At 38.3% G+C, this 14,436-nt stretch overlaps 1 protein-coding gene across 3 annotated transcripts in view; it reads right to left on the reverse strand.

The window, feature by feature from the left end:
- LHFPL2 (LHFPL tetraspan subfamily member 2) overlaps nucleotides 1-14,436 on the reverse strand; it is a 131,110-nt gene that overhangs the window by 53,181 nt on the left and 63,493 nt on the right. For all 3 annotated transcript variants that reach the window (XM_065047391.1, XM_065047392.1, XM_065047393.1), the window contains one exon: nucleotides 13,691-13,743. The gene's annotated coding sequence lies outside the window, so the exon portion shown is untranslated. The remainder of the gene's footprint in view (nucleotides 1-13,690; nucleotides 13,744-14,436) is intronic.

Raw genomic sequence — 14,436 nt, forward strand, 5'->3', positions numbered from 1 at the left:
ACAGCTGTTTCTCACTTCAAGCTTTAAATCCAGGTGGATCATGTAATGACTCTTAGAGTTGTGCTGATTATTCCAAGTTTGAACACAGCCAACATTTTTAAAATGCCTAAAAAACCTGGGTGGATGAGGCCACCCCGGTTGGAAAATCTGACAAAAGACATAACTTCATATAAATCGCACTGATTTAGGCATGCTGCAAATTGCTGGACCCTTACAATAGACATTGCATCATTATACCCTTTGCCTATTAGGAACCAGGACTAACACACACAGAATCAGCTACGAATATGGAATAGATCTATAGATTAAACTTGAGTAGAAAACAGACTTATTTTCTGTTTGTCTAAGAGTCTGGTATTCTGAATCTCATTTCTTGTGGACAAGAATGGAAATAATCATGTGAATATGAAAAGCCCAGTTTTATGGACCTTTTATGGAAAGCGATCCTTTTGTTAAATACATGACATTTTACAATGCACTAGCTTCCAGTGAATCAAACTGTAAAGACCTGTGTCACATTACTTAATATCCTATGTTTAACCAATATGAAGTAAAACTTACATTGAGGCTTAATAAAGGATGGGTATAATTAATTAAATCAATGCTTATAATTTCATCACCTGGTACAAAACCAAGATTCCATTGTCAAAATACCACTGGCACAGTTCCCGTTCATATTAATTTTATTTTTATTAGTATGGATAACACCACAAAAATATGGTGCTAGGAGAATCTACAAGCACGATCCTGTAAAGAAATGTGCAACTATAGCTGATACCCATCAAAACTAAGGGAGCACAGATTATTTCCAGCTCTTGTGATTTCACCATGAGTCATATCTGGCACTTTCCTTGAGTCATACATTTAGAAACCTCAGCAGTGGTGCCTGTAATTACATTTTACAATTTTGTTACTGTGGTGAGGGGGAAAGGAATCTGCCTTTTTACATATATATATATTCAGATGTGAGGCATGCAGGTGACACCCTTGATCACATGCCAGACTACTGGGTATCAGATTTTGTTGCACAAAAAGCAAAAGACTGTTGCAAAAGTGCTTTTCATCTGATCATTTTCCTAATGACAGTGCACTAAGATCACATACATGAATTCAAACATACCTTTGTTTTGTACTTTCACTAACAAGAGAGAACTCCCATTTTTTTTCCTTTCAGAGAGAAGCAATTATTAATTTAATGGACAGCTTACAATACCAATATTATAACATTCCACCCACAAATAAGCTGGAACAAGTCAGAAAACTGCAAGAACATACATGAAGCTAAATTTTCTGCCTTTTTTTTTTTGTTTATCAACCAAATAACATTAACGAGCAGTATCAGTAAAAAACCTACACTGGTCAGGTCTCTGTTGTTAAAAACTATTATTCTGTTGTATAATTTCAAGTCCATTCAAATACTATTCAAGATGCAAGTGGTAATGTAAGAATCAACATTATCTAAATCAGAAGGGGAGGGAGAAAGCATACAGGTACTTGCAATATAAAGGTACTTACACATTTTACAATTCAGCTGCTCTGAATATCCTCAAAACTGTTAATAAGCTTTTGAAAAGCAGCTGCCACAAACAAACTGCCTTTCAGTGTTCACATAAACCTCTATAAATCCCAACCATTGTCTGAAGCGTATACCGCTGTTCCAGCAATCACCAAACAGTCAATAGAGGAACAAGAAAAGAAAGAAAAACTTCCCTGTCCTCATTTACAATACTGAAAGTATTACAACTCTCCTTCAGGTTGCACACAGCAGGAAGCAATTCTGCTTCAACAATGGATTAAGCAGATGAACTAACGAATCTCTGTCACATCAAATTTTGATGATCTTCCACATTTTAACTAACTTGTCATTTAATAAGGAAAACAAAAAAGACCCCAAAATAAACTCTTCTCACAAGACAGATCCAAGCAAGCACAAATGTAAGGGTTCTGCAGAGCTGATGGCAGTAAGGAAAATATAAAACCAAAGATGAGCTTCTAGAATGTACTGGTAAGATTGCATTCTGGCTGCTATTCTTTCAAACGGCCCCATTTGGCCTCAGCAAACAGGGGGAGAAAAGTGATGCAATTTTCATGGCACCCACATCCTCAAAGCCAGACACTCATCACCTAGGTGTCAGCAAACCCTTACACAAGTCTTCTCAAATTACTGCTTCCTACCAAGACCTGAAACTGGCTCACTTGAACATCTGTTAATCTAATTGGTTCCTATAAGCCTGTAACAATTAAACCTGTTGTTGTAAGGAGCAACAGGGAAAGGCAATTTTACATACCCACAGTTGGGCTGTTAGCAGAACAAATGGACTGCATCTGACTCAATGGCTGTCACCGAAACCCAGTTATTAAGCTGTAAAAACAAGTCTTAAATGACGCTGATGGCCTCAGCAACTGGGCTGAGCTCAAAGGTCTTATCAGCTACCCTGTCACAACAGCAATCATAAGGAGAGGGCAGAGGCTTCAGAGTTTCTGTAGTCACCGAATTTGGCAATCCTGGAGGAAAGAACTGCAACCATGACAAATATGGAGTGAACCACTCATTCAAAGTGAAAATAGAATTTCTGTATGATACATTGTGAAGTTGGCAGTTTGTAATTGGCCTGTATTAAGAATGAAAACACCTGGAATCAAAGTCCTGGCAAAGTCCTGGTTTATATTCAAAATATTTTTACAAAAAATGAAGTATTGCAACAGCTGAGCAAACTCAGCTCTTTACTTATGCAGAATACTTTCGTGGATTTAAATTAGAAGTAACTTTTTTTTTTCCCCTGAAAAAAAAAAAAATAAAATGGAACAAAGCAATAGCAAGTTCAGAATCAATCCTGGTCCCATCTCTAAAGACAAAGACATTTCTCTCTCTGTGTAGTCACAGGAGATTATCACCTTCAAAAGGAATTCTTATGCACCTAAGTGATAAGGGTTTGCAGAGCAGGAGATCTAATATCTTCTGTATCATCAGCATCCAAGATAAGGAGAAGAACTAACATTTTGTCATAAGTTTTGTAGGTCTCTACACCCGAACATCTCACAGCCTGAGAAAGCAAGGAAGCCCTGCAGTGTTCTCCCAGTATGCCAGATTAATGTCTCATATGCATAATTTCTCATCCTTTCTACAGTCTAGTTTTAAAACAACTTAATGAAACACTTAATGAAAGTACTTTTGCTCTATGCAAAGTACTTTTGCTCTGTGCTCTCTTCCGTGCTTTCTGCCCCAGTACTACACTGCCTAAGCGCTCTACTGAGGTGTCACCACCAATACCCTTCGAAGTTCCTCAGAAGCTCTTCCAATACTCTAACAGATTATATGCCTCACACTTGGACACCCAAGAGTTTACAGGCTCCCATCTTAGGGTGTCAGAGGAACCACAAGATTTATTTACTTTATGGGAGCCAGGGAATTAATAGCTTTCAACCTCTAGCCACTGGCTTTTATTTTTTTAACTGTTTTGTTTGCTATCCATCCCTTTCTTAAGCTACTACCCTTATTTTCACCAACCTTTCTGAAATTACACAAAGTCAACTACTAAAACAGAAATGTTTCTAACAGGTAAGTTGAGGCTTTGGTATTCGTAAGTGAATGCAGAAACTTTTACCTTTTCCAGAGTATCATCGAAGAAGGCCTACCTATCTGAAATGCTTTTCTTTCTCCTCTTTCTCAATGTTTCCTTAGACCATTACAATTACAGACACCTTGCTACCTTCTATAATGTTAGCCAATAATTCATCAGGTAAATAATTCCTTTTCTCTGATGACTGCAAAACACTTCAAATGTATCTTAATTACACTTTAATAACCATTCTGAATCACGTTCAGTCAGCATTAGAAGGTTGCTCATGGTATGTCGAGCTATTTGATGCTCCAACAGGTAAAATTATTAAAAGTGTGCCAGAGTAACCAGGTTTCTTTTAAGGTTACTCAGATAGCAGGAAACACACAAGTCTTGCAACAGGTTTTCTGTAAGTATGAAATTCTGAGCTGTGTCTCCAAGCTCATTTGAAAACAGCAATAAAGATCTATTCACATCTTTAGGCTCAGAAACAGCTTTTAAGTTATAGTTTTGCTAGGCCATCACCTCATGAAATGTCATTTCATATCATTTCAGGTTAATAAGACTGATCATTTATAATACCTTCAATACTTTAAGATGTTGCTCAATTTCTTCAGAGTTTTTGTTTGCTTATTTACCTTGTTTTCATTTCTGGTCTGGCTAGAGTGAAGTCTGCCATAGCACAGCCAAGATGGAACACAGAGAGATATTGATTAACCATGAACACCCTATTCCCTGCTGGCCCGGTATATATATCTGCAGTGGTTTATTAGTAAGAGTGACACGTGAGCTGCTATAGGCACAGCAGTGAACACAGACCACTGCAAGAATGTCAGAATATAAGACAGACATGAAAGCAAAGAAGCTACATTCAGATCTAGAACAACATAGCAATCTTTCAGACTGTCACAAAACATGTTAAAAATTATGATTTTGCACAGCTAATCCTAATTCCCATCTCACTGTTAGTTGAGTACCGCCCTAAACCAGAAATTATTAATTTTTGAAATAATGTGCTGAAATGTAGCACAAATTAAAGTGCACTATTAATGTTCACTGATTTACTTTAATAAGAAGGAACTGTACACATGGACCGACGATTAAAGGAGGTAAAAATAAATGAGATTAGGACTTTCCAAGTGAAAGTCATGGCATTTGGTCAATTATCTTTTGATTTGCTTAGATATTGCATGTGCAGACTAAGCAGCACCCCCTCTGTATTTCACAGGCATTAGTATGCTAGCAGTACCTTTGAGATGGAGTCCCTCCAGCTGCCAGGAGAACAGTCATCCAAAAAAATTCACTAACAAAGAAAACCAGCTTGATAGCCAGCCATCAGAGGATGGACTGGTGAGAATGCCAGGGAGCCAGACCTAAAAATGCTTTAATTGCATTAAATATAATGTTGTCTTGATATACATGCATGCAAGATTACTTTATTATCATACTCCTAACAGATTTGACAGTTTCAGGAAGGGATAGGAATGGTATCTAGTTTCCAGAGAGAAATATCCTCTATGCAATCTGGAAAACTAGTTAGATTGCAAGGGCTGTTTTCAACCTCCCTAGTATAGAATTTCCTTTTGTTCTTATCAGCCTCAACCTTTTCAATACATGAAAAAAAAATTATCTGCAGAGAACGATTTTTACCTCATTTAATAAAGTCTACAAATCTTTAGAGACTATAAACTTTTTCATTTTCTACTGCATTAAATTTTACCCTCAAAAAAATCTTTATGAAAATATTTATCTTCCTGTATTATTTTTCTAAAAAGTAGGTTTAAAGATAATCCAGTAGAGGACAATTGCAACCTTTTACCAACTAGACAAAACTATTTTGCATTAGGTGCTTAAAACCGAAAAATTATACAAAAAATGGAAAATGAAAGAAAATCATCAGCCTACACTTGGTATAGCAAATTTTTTAAATTACGGCAATAGCTGATTGTATCAGGGATATTCACTATAATTCACCAGAATACCATTCTAATATTTCAGAACAATAAGATACTAATTTTTCATGGGCATTTTTAAGCATTTTAGGAGGTATGTATAGCATAAGAAGATTCTACATTTAGGTTACCTGAGCTCCTCCCATTCAGTCCTCCTATTTATTCTATTGCACTGAAAGTCACTAATATTCTTTCACTGTTGTTTACTCTTTGTCCTTTTGCTTTATCTTGCAGGGAGCTGCGATTACTGGGCTGAGGGAAGCACTCTCCCTGTGCAAAACTGCAGCAGCATCATCAGACCACAGGATCCAAGTAGCAGGAAATGTCCTTGATTGTCACATCTCCACTGATTTTTTAAAACTGCCTGAGATCAATAAAGCAGGGATTTTCATGGTTCCTTGGTATTTGTAAAAAAGTTCAGCTGGTAACATATGCTCACCAGGCAGCCCAGTGCTCAGTTCATAACTGTCACTGAATGCTTTTCCCATGGTCTGCCTGCATAAATTACTGGGGGAAAAGAAACCCCAAACATATTGTTGTCTTATGCTTCACTTCCACAATTTAGACACATGAGTTTGAAAAGCCATCGACCTGTTATTTGCAAGTTTGCTTAGAGGCTCTAATACCTCCCCCTCCTTTTAATAGCTTTGGAAAGTAATCTAGCAGATCCCGTAGCTTAAGCTTGAGTGGGCCAGAAGGATATAAGGGAAGAATTCCTCTGTGGGACATAGAGAAAAAGGGTAAGTCAGCCTCAGAAATTAAACAACTATTTATTTCAATCAATTCAGTTCTACTTGGACATAAAGTACTTGGCTCCACCATTGAGCTCTGTGTCCTGTTCTGCCCCCTGTGTAGGGTACACCTAATCACAGACAGAGTAGAAAGCATATTACACAAATAATATTTGTGAGTTCTGACAACTAGTCTTTCTCCATCTATATAGGTTTCTTCTTCCGCTGACAGCTTCTTTTTGAGAATATTTCTGTTCCCAGACTTTATGATGGCCCTGTTTATAAGAAATTATTTGCATGCATAGGCTAACACATCTGCTTATCTTCAGACACATATAGATTGTACAGCTCACAGATCCTGCACTTTTGAAATACATCAGTGTGCTGTAGAGTATGTGGTAGAAAGAAGCCGGGGCGGGGGGGGGGGAAGAAAGGTAAAACATAGTCTATTTAGCACATCTGAAAATGAACTCAAGCTCTTTTTAGTTCCAGCAGCTGCCTGTAATGGAAAAAATGAAGATTGGTTGCTGCCAGAAAGTGGGCAGTAAGAAATAACAGATGTGAAATTTCAGCAACATTATTGGCCAAGTCAGTCATACAGACGGTTTCAGAGCCGGGGTCCCCATTGGGCTGCAACATTCTCAGAGGCACGCTTGCTTTCTGAGCTGCTGAACTGTTCCCCTTGCTTAGCTGAATTTACTCATTGATCTCACCCCAGAACACGATCGACAGGAAATATTTGCATCTTTGCAAGCATGTGTGGGCTGTGCATGAAAGCTCCACAACTGAAGTTAGTCACTGCATTTTGCAAAATAATTTCACTTCTCTCCTCCTCTGTCCTGCTCACTCCTCTTTATTTCATGGACACTTAGGGCAAATGGAGAAGAAAAGACAGGTCCTTCAATACAAGGTCTTATTACGTGAGGCTCACAAAGAAAGTAAGATCAAAAAAAACAACCTAATCTGGTGTATACATTTTTAAGAGAAAGGGCATTGGATGAAAAATGCCCTTCAAAGAGTCAACTCCAATTACAGAAGTCATTTTCAAAGAAGAATGACGTTTCTTGATCGAGTTTAAAGGGGAAATTATGAATATAAGGTCCGTAGAATATATGATATAAAGAACAGCTTATGTCAGCTCAATTTGCAAGATTAAGTGGACTTCATTTAAATTAAAATGAAAGAAAATCACAGTAATATTTAGGCATCAGAAATATGCCTTGATATTGTAGTATGGATCACAAATATGATTGCTACTTCAGAAAAGCCATTTATAAAGAAAAAAAATACTTCCAGTGAAGAATATGTAACAGCAGCAACTAACATCAGCAGGACTGAAGCTGGGCTGTCACATTCATTGCAGGATATTCTTCTGCACAATCTTGTTGTAAAATGCAGCTCTTAATAAGCCTAGATTTTCATGTTATGTCTCATCTGCTGTATTTATTACCTGTTGCTGAAAGAAATAGTACTATTTTCCCCACCTACTTTCAGCTGCTTGTTCCCTCTTTGTCCCTCGTGTTACATCTAGTAATTTCTCAGCCACAGGACAAGCCAGGCCAGCGCAGTTAGCTGATGTAGTTTTCCTTCCCAAGCAGTTAATTTTTTTTCTTTAATCAGCTGCTTACCTTGAACTCACCTCGGGGCTGGGGGTTGGATGTGAGAGAGGGGAAGAACAGGCTGAAGTGCTGCTGCCCCTTTTGGCATCAGCCTGCGGTTGCTCAAGACCAGATGCAACACTAAGCCATGCTCTGAATAGTGTTACTAGCTTTCTTCTTGCAGAATGAATATTCAAGTTGTGTTCAGGATTCAATGTCACACAGTGAATCCCCAAAAGTTAATGTCACAGCACGAGAGAAAGTCTGCAAGTAAAAATAGTAATACTATAGCAACTGAAGGACTCCACAGACACCAAAGCACAGTGAGATGAACTGAGAGCAGTATCTGGATAAAAGGGCTTGCAAACTGAACAAAAGAATAAGAAATTAATTAACTTTCCTAATACCACTTAGCAGGTTAAAAACAGAGGTGGAAATCAAATGTAAGAGTCAGGACAGGCATCTCTATCCAGTACACCACACTCCTTCCTGTCGCTGCAATTGTGTTTACTCCCCTGCTTGGGGCACGCCATCCCCATGTCAAGAACTGCACTAGGTTCCAAAAATAACAACATTAAAATTAGGCATTGTATTTGTTGCTCCATAAGCAAATTATCAGTTCAATGTGGTTTACAGCATCTGCAAGTTCCCAGCCCCTTCCCAAGAAATGAACTCCAAACCTTAATATTTTCCTGACTCAGTAACTCATCCTCTCTCCCCATTGATAATGGACAAAAGGAAAGAAAGTGAAAAAATGTCCACTGCTATTTTTGTTTCTATTAAAATGGAAGTGGGGTGCAATTTTGGATTAGGGCTTTAAAATCACCTTGAAGTTCTCCAAATTGTTCTTGTTCTCTAAACAAAGCAAGTTATACGAAAAATCAAAGCACAGACACAGAAAAGAGATTGAGGAAAAACATTACAAATATATAACTTCTCATTTACTCTGGCTGTTAATTAAAAAAAGAAAGACAAACCAGCAACACTAGCTACAGTTCTGGTTTTGGCTTTCACAGGTAAAAAACTCACCCTGTCTCTGTGCTCTTATGTATAAAGCATAAAAATCAACTCCTTGTCCCCATATGTATTTTGCTGTGAGCTATGTGGGATTAACACACAAGACCACTAGTCACCTCAAAACTATCAGCAATTTTTCAATGTCTGGCTTAAGATATGGCAGGGCTTCATCTGAAACCTAAAACATAATTCCTGAAGTCACAAAGCACTGTCATGAGGCAAAGTTCAGCATATAGATAAGACAGCCAGAACACCTTGAGCAAACCTCAGCTCTCCTTTCTCAGGGTCCCTTTGCAGGAGAGCTAGGGAAGTATTATTAACCAAAGAGGAACTGGACTAGCTGGTCAAAACATTTGCTTTCTTGTAACACAGAAGAATATTTGTTATATCAGCTGGCAGGTTCCAGAGTAGCTGGGATGCCAAGAGTCCATAGTCCAAGAACTGTACCTACGTAACAACCTGTCACAAAAATACTGGCAAGTGGCTGGGGAAACTTCAGCTATTGAAAGAGTGAATCAAACCTCCAAGTCTTTGGGGATGAATCTCACTATCAACCACCAGAGTCCCCAGGCTAACATTCCCCAATGACACTAACACCTCCTGCCTTCCAGAGATGTCCAACATTGACATCTACTGCAGCATATGACCCTGGCTGAGGCATCTCACTGGAGCATGGATCACTGCCAGCTATGATGTGTGGGTCCTGGAAAGAGCTTAGCAACCCTGCACTAAACAGGCAATTCTTGATTCTTTTAATTTTACATATAATAACTGGTGCTTTGTTGCCTAATACAGTTTTGGAGTCTATCTTCCATGTTTATTAGAAAAGGCATTATAAGCCTGTATCCTACTCATATTACAGCACAATGAATGTGAATGCTGTTATAATTAAATGGAAACCTTGGGGAGAAAAATAAGAGGAAAGAGTATGCAAAATACCAAATATTTCATTACGATCTTATCAGAAAGTAATTTTATCCTTTAACTTTTTGTCTCAGTTGTTTTATTTCTTGCTTCAAGTTAAAACTTTATTAATTACTTTGCTGCAACTGAAGATATTTTAATGGAATTAAATGCTTGACTATTTTCAGATATTTTCCCAAGACAACTTATGCAATGCTTATGAAGAAAACTCAGACAACTAGGCCTTTGCTGTTCTCACTAGCACATCTGGAGAGAAAATATATTATTATTTACGTATTCCATTATGAAGGGAAAGTTATATTTTCAATTTTCTTTCAACATATTAGATTTACACAGAGCTAATCTTATTAACTGTGCAATCTTACCATCACCACTACACTTAACCCTCTACTTTGGCTTCCCACCTACTGCTGCTGACAGTTGCTCAAGCCGTTGTTTAAGTTAGTTTCATGTTCTTAATGCATGTGCTGGTGTTTTTGTTACGTTGCTAAGGATTATAGCTTAGCTCCTCTTAACTGGTCCAAGGCACATTACTATAAAATATGTCATATTATGTGTTACACTACCCAAGAAGCTATTTTAAATTAATAAGAAGTCTCTTTGATTTTTAACTTCTTAAAGAGCAACAAACTTGAAAGAATGAATACCTGTATTTGGTGTCAGATAAAGCTATATAAACTGTCTACGAGGTAGGAACACCAGACAGAGTTCCATGCAGAGTTCAGTTGCCAGCTGTAGCAACTGCTGTGAAAGTTTTGTGTGGTATCTCCCTATAATTTGTAACATGAGCAAGGTTCCAGTTTGGCAAAAGCTGGTGCTTCAGCTTTTCCCCTGTTCAGCAAAACTCTTCATTAGTTTCTAAATAATTAGCATTATGCCTGTATTTCAACAGTCCTTAGGCATATCTTCTGATTCTCTGGTGAATCAGGGCCTCGTATCAGAGCATCCCACAAGAACAACCACCATACTAATCATAAAATAACAATTACCAGGACTCTGCAAAGAAGGAAATTATTTCAGTTTGATGTCATGCAATTAAATGTCAGTAAAAAAAAAACAGAAGTTGCTTCACATGAATTATTTAGTTGTTTGTAAGACTACTTTTAAACACGCTTGAGTCACCGAATTATAGAATCACACAATGTTACGGATTGGAAGGGACCTCAAAAGATCATCTAGTCCAATCCCTCCGCTGGAGCAGGAACACCCGGATGAGGTTACGCAGGAATGTGTCCAGGCAGGTTTTGAATGTCTCCAGAGAAGGAGACTCCACAACCCCCCTGGGCAGCCTGTTCCAGTGTCTGCCACCCTCACTGTGAAGAAGTTTCTTCTCATTTTTAAGTGGAACCTCCTATGTTCCAGTTTGTACCCATTGCCCCTAGTGTTACCATTGGTTGTCACTGAGAAGAGCCTGGCTCCATCCTCTTGACACTCACCCTTTAAATATTTATAAACATTAGTGAGGTCACCCCTCAGTCTCCTCTTCTCCAAGCTAAAGAGCCCCAGCTCCCTCAGCCTTTCCTCATAAGGGAGATGCTCCACTCCCTTCATCATCTTTGTTGCCCTGCACTGGACTCTCTCCAGCAGTTCCCTGTCCTTCTGGAACTGAGGGGCCCAGAACTGGACACAATATTCCAGATGAGGTCTCACCAGGGCAGAGTAGAGGGGAAGGAGAACCGCTCTCAACCTACTAACCACCCCCCTTCTTATACACCCCAGGATGCCATTAGCATCCTGCACAAACAAGCAGCAGTCATAAGCAAGTTTTAGAGTTACTTTAAAAAAACCTGAATGTATTTTCTTTAAATTTCCCCTAAATGATAGGTATGTTTAGCTTGACAGAAGGATAGTTTTTATTTTCAGAATGTCTGAGACATATGACTTCTGAACACCAGGCATATGTTATTATTAGACCCTGCACATGCACACGCCAGAACTGTCTATTGTATGCTCATAAACAACTTTATAATAGTTGCAGTTTTTGTGGGAATCACATAATACATGCACTGGAGTGGTACCTGTTGGATTAACACATCTGTTTCATGGATTTTTCTACAGGATTTTGTTTGGGTCTTTCTGGTATCCATCATGACCAAAAGTATCTTAGATAACTGAACACATTCAAAGTGGGCAATGACCTGTAACATGTATTCTAGAGTACTAACTGGACTAATATAAATACCGGAAAATCTACCATTCAATTTTGAGTACTCTTGAATGCCCTGACAAACACTTGCAGAAGCAGGAACAGAACAAGTTTCATTCTGCCCAAGGAGGAGGAACAAGGTGGATGGAAAGTGCACAGAAACTATAAATTCATTCCACTTGTGCACTGATCATAGCATCATAGAATCATTTTGGTTGGAAGAGACCCTTAAGATGATCAAGTCCAATCATAAACTAACTCTAGCACTAAACTATGTCCCTAAAAACCTCATCTTCATGTTTTTAAACCCCTCCAGGGATGGTGACTCCACCACTGCTCTGGGAAGCCTGTTCCAGCGCCTGACAATCTTTTCCAGGACACCATGGATACTACAGGTTAGTCCTGAGAATTGTCAGAGCGTGGAGGACAGGGGAGCGGGGATAGAAATACGGTAGGCAAAAAGGAACTATCCAAAATTAACTGACAAATTCACTTAAAATTCACTTGGTTGCTTTTGCTTGTAAAATACAAGTAGAAATAGATAGGAAACAGTAAATATAGAACTACATGAAGGTAAATGTTCTAATCTGATAAATTTATTCAAAGTTTTAACTGAATGGTAATTATAGAAATTAAGAACTATACAAACATAATTTTCAGAGGTCATTAAAGCAAAAAAGAAGATGAATAAAAAGGGAAAAGCTTCTCACTGTATTGCATTTGGTTCTCATTCACCTAAGTCAACAGCACATGCAACTAAATGCACTCATGCTAAAAATTTACATTTGCTGTCAACAGCACTGAAATCAAACAAGATCTCATAAACACAAAATATTTCACCTCAGTTGGCTCTGCTATGGAAATCAGAAAAACAGAAATATTGCATTATTCCAGCTAACTATCTCTTGGCAAGAAAACGCAGTTGCTTTTTCAAAGTATTCTTATTACTATTATTACTACTACTACTATTATTCGGTACAATCATCAGTTGGTGAGTTTATCTCTGGATTTGTAAGGCTCTTTGCCAGCCTACACCTACAGCCAAGGAAGTGTGAATAAAATATTCATAAATGTACTACTAAACAAAACTCACTTTAAAAAAAGTATTTGAAATTTTTAAGTTCTTCCTCAGATCCTTCCTGCAGTCTTCTCTAGTCACAACAGGTACACAATTGGCACATAGGATGCAAAGGCATAGGGGATCAACAGTGATCTATCTTTTCAGAAGACACCACGGTTTGCAGAGTTAAGAACCACATACACAAGCTTGGGGGTTTACAGAAAGAAAAAAAATCAGCTTGCAGTAACTGATTAACTTACCTTAGGGTTCCATGTATTCTAGAATGGTATCTGATTTTATAATTGCTTAATGTATGCACTGGCATGATTCTGAGAAGCCTGGATTCAGGTGTCATTCATTTAATACAATAGACTACACTGTATGTTACTTCTTCAACAAGTATAGATTTAACTATTCTGCTTGAAAGGCTTTAAGTTCAGTATTTTCTAAGTCAAGGTGATCGTGGGGAGGAGGTTTCACGTATCAAAAGCAGTCACTGAGACTCTCTCTTCTTTGCCTTCCTACAATCTCTGCTTTAAAAAGTCAGATGAGTGCTCTGAATAAGAACTTGGTACTCAGAAGAAAATATTCATAAAGGTATAACCGACTGCACATCTTCCACCCCTCAAACAGCAGTCAGACTTCAGAGTCACGCAACAAGTGAAAATACCAGATAATACAGTCTGAATTTCATTTACTCACCACTGTTTCAAGTCCTTAGGTCTTGGTCAACCACTTCAGACGCCTGGCATTACCTATGGAAATAATTGATGTAAAATGTAAGAAAAGTACAGAGCCCAAAACATAAAAACAATGTGTCTGATTAGTAGATGTGGTTGGGATGGTACAGCTCTGCTTGTAAGAGATTATGTGCACGTGGGTAACTTTTCACTACGGGGACACTTCTGTTTTGCTAGAAATGAAGCATTCTAGACACCACTCCACTAAGGAGCTAAGAAAAACAATCACACATGAATTAATAACACATAAACCACTAAGCATGCACAAAATTGCATATTTTTATCTTCCTCTATTTTACTAATAAAGTATGCCAAGATTTGAAAATATATTTAAAATTACTTGTATATTCCAGTTTGTAACAACGTTTTAAAGTCAGGCACAACTTAGGAATAACTCCAAAAGATCCTGAACCACTGGAATAAAAACCTGAACTACATAGCATGTTCACACCACAAGCTTATGAAATGCACCTCCAAACCCTTTCCACCACCCCACACATGTATTTCATGGAAGTGAGCAGTGACAAATACAAAGTCCTGTACCTGACTGAGATGGGCTTGGACAGGCTGGGCACTTGCCACCCAGAGCAGAGCTCTCTGAAATGGAGTTGGTGGTCTTGGCAGACAGTGGACTAAACATGAAGCAGCAGTTAGCCCTGGCAGCATGGGAGGCCAAAAATAACCTGGGCTGTGCCTACAGGCTAAACT

The sequence above is a fragment of the Columba livia genome, chromosome Z (genome assembly GCF_036013475.1).
Source record: "Columba livia isolate bColLiv1 breed racing homer chromosome Z, bColLiv1.pat.W.v2, whole genome shotgun sequence".
NCBI lineage: Eukaryota > Metazoa > Chordata > Aves > Columbiformes > Columbidae > Columba > Columba livia.